The sequence below is a fragment of the Hippocampus guttulatus genome, chromosome 20, assembly GCF_054856545.1.
Source record: "Hippocampus guttulatus isolate MCC_2025c chromosome 20, RoL_Hgut_1.0, whole genome shotgun sequence".
Classification (NCBI taxonomy): Eukaryota; Metazoa; Chordata; class Actinopteri; order Syngnathiformes; family Syngnathidae; genus Hippocampus; species Hippocampus guttulatus.
Genome location: NC_141280.1, coordinates 11870001 through 11877500, shown reverse-complemented (window position 1 = coordinate 11877500; position 7500 = coordinate 11870001). Strand labels below are relative to the sequence as shown.

General features: G+C 52.5%; 16 non-coding genes across 16 annotated transcripts in view; all 16 read left to right on the top strand.

The window, feature by feature from the left end:
* LOC147188688 (5S ribosomal RNA) overlaps positions 1-73 on the top strand; it is a 119-nt gene extending 46 nt beyond the window's left edge. The window contains exon 1 of the ribosomal RNA XR_015098696.1: positions 1-73. This exon is cut by the window's left edge and continues 46 nt beyond it. This is a non-coding gene — a ribosomal RNA (5S ribosomal RNA).
* Positions 74-437: 364 nt separating this feature from the next.
* LOC147188687 (5S ribosomal RNA) lies at positions 438-556 on the top strand. The gene has a single exon (XR_015097927.1). It is a non-coding gene; the product is annotated as a 5S ribosomal RNA (ribosomal RNA).
* Positions 557-919: 363 nt separating this feature from the next.
* Positions 920-1038, top strand: LOC147188686 (5S ribosomal RNA). Its single transcript, XR_015098192.1, has one exon. It is a non-coding gene; the product is annotated as a 5S ribosomal RNA (ribosomal RNA).
* A 362-nt stretch (positions 1039-1400) lies between these two features.
* On the top strand, positions 1401-1519 carry LOC147188685 (5S ribosomal RNA). Its single transcript, XR_015098109.1, has one exon. It is a non-coding gene; the product is annotated as a 5S ribosomal RNA (ribosomal RNA).
* A 363-nt stretch (positions 1520-1882) lies between these two features.
* LOC147188684 (5S ribosomal RNA) lies at positions 1883-2000 on the top strand. The gene has a single exon (XR_015098148.1). It is a non-coding gene; the product is annotated as a 5S ribosomal RNA (ribosomal RNA).
* Positions 2001-2363: 363 nt separating this feature from the next.
* Positions 2364-2482, top strand: LOC147188683 (5S ribosomal RNA). The gene has a single exon (XR_015097922.1). It is a non-coding gene; the product is annotated as a 5S ribosomal RNA (ribosomal RNA).
* A 363-nt stretch (positions 2483-2845) lies between these two features.
* On the top strand, positions 2846-2964 carry LOC147188682 (5S ribosomal RNA). Its single transcript, XR_015098695.1, has one exon. It is a non-coding gene; the product is annotated as a 5S ribosomal RNA (ribosomal RNA).
* Positions 2965-3328: 364 nt separating this feature from the next.
* LOC147188681 (5S ribosomal RNA) lies at positions 3329-3447 on the top strand. Its single transcript, XR_015098693.1, has one exon. It is a non-coding gene; the product is annotated as a 5S ribosomal RNA (ribosomal RNA).
* Positions 3448-3811: 364 nt separating this feature from the next.
* LOC147188680 (5S ribosomal RNA) lies at positions 3812-3930 on the top strand. Its single transcript, XR_015097848.1, has one exon. It is a non-coding gene; the product is annotated as a 5S ribosomal RNA (ribosomal RNA).
* A 364-nt stretch (positions 3931-4294) lies between these two features.
* Positions 4295-4413, top strand: LOC147188679 (5S ribosomal RNA). Its single transcript, XR_015098448.1, has one exon. It is a non-coding gene; the product is annotated as a 5S ribosomal RNA (ribosomal RNA).
* A 364-nt stretch (positions 4414-4777) lies between these two features.
* Positions 4778-4896, top strand: LOC147188678 (5S ribosomal RNA). The gene has a single exon (XR_015098295.1). It is a non-coding gene; the product is annotated as a 5S ribosomal RNA (ribosomal RNA).
* A 363-nt stretch (positions 4897-5259) lies between these two features.
* Positions 5260-5378, top strand: LOC147188677 (5S ribosomal RNA). Its single transcript, XR_015098692.1, has one exon. It is a non-coding gene; the product is annotated as a 5S ribosomal RNA (ribosomal RNA).
* A 364-nt stretch (positions 5379-5742) lies between these two features.
* LOC147188676 (5S ribosomal RNA) lies at positions 5743-5861 on the top strand. Its single transcript, XR_015098691.1, has one exon. It is a non-coding gene; the product is annotated as a 5S ribosomal RNA (ribosomal RNA).
* Positions 5862-6225: 364 nt separating this feature from the next.
* On the top strand, positions 6226-6344 carry LOC147188675 (5S ribosomal RNA). Its single transcript, XR_015098690.1, has one exon. It is a non-coding gene; the product is annotated as a 5S ribosomal RNA (ribosomal RNA).
* A 363-nt stretch (positions 6345-6707) lies between these two features.
* On the top strand, positions 6708-6826 carry LOC147188674 (5S ribosomal RNA). The gene has a single exon (XR_015098689.1). It is a non-coding gene; the product is annotated as a 5S ribosomal RNA (ribosomal RNA).
* A 364-nt stretch (positions 6827-7190) lies between these two features.
* Positions 7191-7309, top strand: LOC147188673 (5S ribosomal RNA). The gene has a single exon (XR_015097834.1). It is a non-coding gene; the product is annotated as a 5S ribosomal RNA (ribosomal RNA).
* The last annotated feature ends 191 nt before the right edge of the window (positions 7310-7500 follow it).

Sequence of the window (7500 nt, the reverse complement as noted above, 5' to 3'; positions counted from 1 at the left end):
GGAAGCTAAGCAGGGTCGGGCCTGGTTAGTACTTGGATGGGAGACCGCCTGGGAATACCAGGTGCTGTAAGCTTTTGCACCCACGTGAACACTCTTTCACGTTATTTCGCGCTACCTTTTCTCCACTTTTTTCACCTCAGCCTTAACTGGGGGACCCACAACGTTGAACTGATATTTTTAAATCTCTTATTGATGTGTTGCACTTCCGCTGGAAAAGCACACTTTTGCAACAGACATCAAGTACCGAGGAGCTGCGTGCTCGCAGCGGACCGAATGCGAGCCTGACAGGCTGAGCGCTCAAACCACCACGGGAGCGGGCCCCTCCTTCGTGCACTCGCGAGGAGGTGAATAAATGAAAAAAATTCACCCCACTACTCCGCCCCCGACCCGGAAGTGCCCTGTCAGCTATAAAGGGGACAATTTTCACTTCTTTTCTCGCTTACGGCCATACTACCCTGAGAACGCCCGATCTCGTCCGATCTCGGAAGCTAAGCAGGGTCGGACCTGGTTAGTACTTGGATGGGAGACCGCCTGGGAATACCAGGTGCTGTAAGCTTTTGCACCCACGTGAACCCTCTTTCACGTTATTTCGCGCTTCCTTTTCTCCACTTTTTCACCTCAGCCTTAACTGGGGGACCCACAACGTTGAACTGATATTTTTAAATCTCTTATTGATGTGTTGCACTTCCGCTGGAAAAGCACACTTTTGCAACAGACATCAAGTACCGAGGAGCTGCGTGCTCGCAGCGGACCGTATGCGAGCCTGACAGGCTGAGCGCTCAAACCACCACGGGAGCGGGCCCCTCCTTCGTGCACTCGCGAGGAGGTGAATAAATGAAAAAAATTGACCCCACTACTGCGCCCCCGACCCGGAAGTGCCCTGTCAGCTATAAAGGGGACAATTTTCACTTCTTTTCTCGCTTACGGCCATACTACCCTGAGAACGCCCGATCTCGTCCGATCTCGGAAGCTAAGCAGGGTCGGGCCTGGTTAGTACTTGGATGGGAGACCGCCTGGGAATACCAAGTGCTGTAAGCTTTTGCACCCACGTGAACACTCTTTCACGTTATTTCGCGCTACCTTTTCTCCACTTTTTTCACCTCAGCCTTAACTGGGAGAGCCACAACGTTGAACTGACATTTTTAAATCTCTTATTGATGTGTTGCACCTCCGCTGGAAAAGCACACTTTTGCAACAGACATCAAGTACCGAGGAGCTGCGTGCTCGCAGCGGACCGTATGCGAGCCTGACAGGCTGAGCGCTCAAACCACCACGGGAGCGGGCCCCTCCTTCGTGCACCCGCGAGGAGGTGAATAAATGAAAAAAATTCACCCCACTACTCCGCCCGACCCGGAAGTGCCCTGTCTGCTATAAAGGGGACGATTTTCACTTCTTTTCTCGCTTACGGCCATACTACCCTGAGAACGCCCGATCTCGTCCGATCTCGGAAGCTAAGCAGCGTCGGGCCTGGTTAGTACTTGGATGGGAGACCGCCTGGGAATACCAGGTGCTGTAAGCTTTTGCACCCACGTGAATACTCTTTCACGTTATTTCGCGCTTCCTTTTCTCCACTTTTTCACCTCAGCCTTAACTGGGAGAGCCACAACGTTGAACTGACATTTTTAAATCTCTTATTGATGTGTTGCACCTCCGCTGGAAAAGCACACTTTTGCAACAGACATCAAGTACCGAGGAGCTGCGTGCTCGCAGCGGACCGTATGCGAGCCTGACAGGCTGAGCGCTCAAACCACCACGGGAGCGGGCCCCTCCTTAGTGCACCCGCGAGGAGGTGAATAAATGAAAAAAATTCACCCCACTACTCCGCCCCCGACCCGGAAGTGCCCTGTCTGCTATAAAGGGGACAATTTTCACGTTTTCCCTCGCTTACGGCCATACTACCCTGAGAACGCCCGATCTCGTCCGATCTCGGAAGCTAAGCAGGGTCGGGCCTGGTTAGTACTTGGATGGGAGACCGCCTGGGAAACGAGGTGCTGTAAGCTTTTGCACCCACGTGAATACTCTTTCACGTTATTTCGCGCTTCCTTTTCTCCACTTTTTCACCTCAGCCTTAACTGGGAGAGCCACAACGTTGAACTGACATTTTTAAATCTCTTATTGATGTGTTGCACCTCCGCTGGAAAAGCACACTTTTGCAACAGACATCAAGTACCGAGGAGCTGCGTGCTCGCAGCGGACCGTATGCGAGCCTGACAGGCTGAGCGCTCAAACCACCACGGGAGCGGGCCCCTCCTTCGTGCACTCGGGAGGAGGTGAATAAATGAAAAAAATTCACCCCACCACTCCACCCCCGACCCGGAAGTGCCCTGTCAGCTATAAAAGGGACAATTTTCACTTCTTTTCTCGCTTACGGCCATGCTACCCTGAGAACGCCCGATCTCGTCCGATCTCGGAAGCTAAGCAGGGTCGGGCCTGGTTAGTACTTGGATGGGAGACCTCCTGGGAATACCAGGTGCTGTAAGCTTTTGCACCCACGTGAACCCTCTTTCACGTTATTTCGCGCTTCCTTTTCTCCACTTTTTCACCTCAGCCTTAACTGGGAGAGCCACAACGTTGAACTGACATTTTTAAATCTCTTATTGATGTGTTGCACCTCCGCTGGAAAAGCACACTTTTGCAACAGACATCAAGTACCGAGGAGCTGCGTGCTCGCAGCGGACCGTATGTGAGCCTGACAGGCTGAGCGCTCAAACCACCACGGGAGCGGGCCCCTCCTTCGTGCACTCGGGAGGAGGTGAATAAATGAAAAAAATTCACCCCACCACTCCACCCCCGACCCGGAAGTTCCCTGTCAGCTATAAAAGGGACAATTTTCACTTCTTTTCTCGCTTACGGCCATACTACCCTGAGAACGCCCGATCTCGTCCGATCTCGGAAGCTAAGCAGGGTCGGGCCTGGTTAGTACTTGGATGGGAGACCGCCTGGGAATACCAGGTGCTGTAAGCTTTTGCACCCACGTGAACACTCTTTCACGTTATTTCGCGCTACCTTTTCTCCACTTTTTTCACCTCAGCCTTAACTGGGGGACCCACAACGTTGAACTGATATTTTTAAATCTCTTATTGATGTGTTGCACTTCCGCTGGAAAAGCACACTTTTGCAACAGACATCAAGTACCGAGGAGCTGCGTGCTCGCAGCGGACCGAATGCGAGCCTGACAGGCTGAGCGCTCAAACCACCACGGGAGCGGGCCCCTCCTTCGTGCACTCGCGAGGAGGTGAATAAATGAAAAAAATTCACCCCACTACTGCGCCCCCGACCCGGAAGTGCCCTGTCAGCTATAAAGGGGACAATTTTCACTTATTTCCTCGCTTACGGCCATACTACCCTGAGAACGCCCGATCTCGTCCGATCTCGGAAGCTAAGCAGGGTCGGGCCTGGTTAGTACTTGGATGGGAGACCGCCTGGGAATACCAGGTGCTGTAAGCTTTTGCACCCACGTGAATACTCTTTCACGTTATTTCGCGCTACCTTTTCTCCACTTTTTTCACCTCAGCCTTAACTGGGGGACCCTCAACGTTGAACTGATATTTTTAAATCTCTTATTGATGTGTTGCACCTCCGCTGGAAAAGCACACTTTTGCAACAGACATCAAGTACCGAGGAGCTGCGTGCTCGCAGCGGACCGTATGCGAGCCTGACAGGCTGAGCGCTCAAACCACCACGGGAGCGGGCCCCTCCTTCGTGCACCCGCGAGGAGGTGAATAAATGAAAAAAATTCACCCCACTACTCCGCCCCCGACCCGGAAGTGCCCTGTCTGCTATAAAGGGGACAATTTTCACTTTTTCCCTCGCTTACGGCCATACTACCCTGAGAACGCCCGATCTCGTCTGATCTCGGAAGCTAAGCAGGGTCGGGCCTGGTTAGTACTTGGATGGGAGACCGCCTGGGAATACCAGGTGCTGTAAGCTTTTGCACCCACGTGAACACTCTTTCACGTTATTTCGCGCTACCTTTTCTCCAATTTTTTCACCTCAGCCTTAACTGGGGGACCCTCAACGTTGAACTGATATTTTTAAATCTCTTATTGATGTGTTGCACCTCCGCTGGAAAAGCACACTTTTGCAACAGACATCAAGTACCGAGGAGCTGCGTGCTCGCAGCTGGCCGTATGCGAGCCTGACAGGCTGAGCGCTCAAACCACCACGGGAGCGGGCCCCTCCTTCGTGCACTCGCGAGGAGGTGAATAAATGAAAAAAATTCACCCCACTACTGCGCCCCCGACCCGGAAGTGCCCTGTCAGCTATAAAGGGGACAATTTTCACTTATTTTCTCGCTTACGGCCATACTACCCTGAGAACGCCCGATCTCGTCCGATCTCGGAAGCTAAGCATGGTCGGGCCTGGTTAGTACTTGAATGGGAGACCGCCTGGGAATACCAAGTGCTGTAAGCTTTTGCACCCACGTGAACACTCTTTCACGTTATTTCGCGCTACCTTTTCTCCACTTTTTTCACCTCAGCCTTAACTGGGGGACCCACAACGTTGAACTGATATTTTTAAATCTCTTATTGATCTGTTGCACCTCCGCTGGAAAAGCACACTTTTGCAACAGACATCAAGTACCGAGGAGCTGCGTGCTCGCAGCGGACCGTATGCGAGCCTGACAGGCTGAGCGCTCAAACCACCACGGGAGCGGGCCCCTCCTTCGTGCACTCGGGAGGAGGTGAATAAATGAAAAAAATTCACCCCACCACTCCACCCCCGACCCGGAAGTGCCCTGTCAGCTATAAAAGGGACAATTTTCACTTCTTTTCTCGCTTACAGCCATACTACCCTGAGAACGCCCGATCTCGTCTGATCTCGGAAGCTAAGCAGGGTAGGGCCTGGTTAGTACTTGGATGGGAGACCGCCTGGCAATACCAGGTGCTGTAAGCTTTTGCACCCACGTGAATACTCTTTCACGTTATTTCGCGCTTCCTTTTCTCCACTTTTTCACCTCAGCCTTAACTGGGAGAGCCACAACGTTGAACTGACATTTTTAAATCTCTTATTGATGTGTTGCACCTCCGCTGGAAAAGCACACTTTTGCAACAGACATCAAGTACCGAGGAGCTGCGTGCTCGTAGCGGACCGTATGCGAGCCTGACAGGCTGAGCGCTCAAACCACCACGGGAGCGGGCCCCTCCTTCGTGCACCCGCGAGGAGGTGAATAAATGAAAAAAATTCACCCCACTACTCCGCCCCCGAACCGGAAGTGCCCTGTCTGCTATAAAGGGGACAATTTTCACGTTTTCCCTCGCTTACGGCCATACTACCCTGAGAACGCCCGATCTCGTCCGATCTCGGAAGCTAAGCAGGGTCGGGCCTGGTTAGTACTTGGATGGGAGACCGCCTGGGAATACCAGGTGCTGTAAGCTTTTGCACCCACGTGAACACTCTTTCACGTTATTTCGCGCTACCTTTTCTCCACTTTTTTCACCTCAGCCTTAACTGGGGGACCCTCAACGTTGAACTGATATTTTTAAATCTCTTATTGATGTGTTGCACCTCCGCTGGAAAAGCACACTTTTGCAACAGACATCAAGTACCGAGGAGCTGCGTGCTCGCAGCTGGCCGTATGCGAGCCTGACAGGCTGAGCGCTCAAACCACCACGGGAGCGGGCCCCTCCTTCGTGCACTCGCGAGGAGGTGAATAAATGAAAAAAATTCACCCCACTACTGCGCCCCCGACCCGGAAGTGCCCTGTCAGCTATAAAGGGGACAATTTTCACTTATTTTCTCGCTTACGGCCATACTACCCTGAGAACGCCCGATCTCGTCCGATCTCGGAAGCTAAGCAGGGTCGGGCCTGGTTAGTACTTGGATGGGAGACCGCCTGGGAATACCAGGTGCTGTAAGCTTTTGCACCCACGTGAATACTCTTTCACGTTATTTCGCGCTACCTTTTCTCCACTTTTTTCACCTCAGCCTTAACTGGGGGACCCTCAACGTTGAACTGATATTTTTAAATCTCTTATTGATGTGTTGCACCTCCGCTGGAAAAGCACACTTTTGCAACAGACATCAAGTACCGAGGAGCTGCGTGCTCGCAGCGGACCGTATGCGAGCCTGACAGGCTGAGCGCTCAAACCACCACGGGAGCGGGCCCCTCCTTCGTGCACCCGCGAGGAGGTGAATAAATGAAAAAAATTCACCCCACTACTCCGCCCCCGACCCGGAAGTGCCCTGTCTGCTATAAAGGGGACAATTTTCACGTTTTCCCTCGCTTACGGCCATACTACCCTGAGAACGCCCGATCTCGTCCGATCTCGGAAGCTAAGCAGGGTCGGGCCTGGTTAGTACTTGGATGGGAGACCGCCTGGGAATACCAGGTGCTGTAAGCTTTTGCACCCACGTGAACACTCTTTCACGTTATTTCGCGCTTCCTTTTCTCCACTTTTTCACCTCAGCCTTAACTGGGAGAGCCACAACGTTGAACTGACATTTTTAAATCTCTTATTGATGTGTTGCACCTCCGCTGGAAAAGCACACTTTTGCAACAGACATCAAGTACCGAGGAGCTGCGTGCTCGCAGCGGACCGTATGCGAGCCTGACAGGCTGAGCGCTCAAACCACCACGGGAGCGGGCCCCTCCTTCGTGCACTCGGGAGGAGGTGAATAAATGAAAAAAATTCACCCCACTACTGCGCCCCCGACCCGGAAGTGCCCTGTCAGCTATAAAGGGGACAATTTTCACTTATTTTCTCGCTTACGGCCATACTACCCTGAGAACGCCCGATCTCGTCCGATCTCGGAAGCTAAGCAGGGTCGGGCCTGGTTAGTACTTGGATGGGAGACCGCCTGGGAATACCAGGTGCTGTAAGCTTTTGCACCCACGTGAATACTCTTTCACGTTATTTCGCGCTACCTTTTCTCCACTTTTTTCACCTCAGCCTTAACTGGGGGACCCTCAACGTTGAACTGATATTTTTAAATCTCTTATTGATGTGTTGCACCTCCGCTGGAAAAGCACACTTTTGCAACAGACATCAAGTACCGAGGAGCTGCGTGCTCGCAGCGGACCGTATGCGAGCCTGACAGGCTGAGCGCTCAAACCACCACGGGAGCGGGCCCCTCCTTCGTGCACCCGCGAGGAGGTGAATAAATGAAAAAAATTCACCCCACTACTCCGCCCCCGACCCGGAAGTGCCCTGTCTGCTATAAAGGGGACAATTTTCACGTTTTCCCTCGCTTACGGCCATACTACCCTGAGAACGCCCGATCTCGTCTGATCTCGGAAGCTAAGCAGGGTAGGGCCTGGTTAGTACTTGGATGGGAGACCGCCTGGGAATACCAGGTGCTGTAAGCTTTTGCACCCACGTGAATACTCTTTCACGTTATTTCGCGCTTCCTTTTCTCCACTTTTTCACCTCAGCCTTAACTGGGAGAGCCACAACGTTGAACTGACATTTTTAAATCTATTATTGATGTGTTGCACCTCCGCTGGAAAAGCACACTTTTGCAACAGACATCAAGTACCGAGGAGCTGCGTGCTCGCAG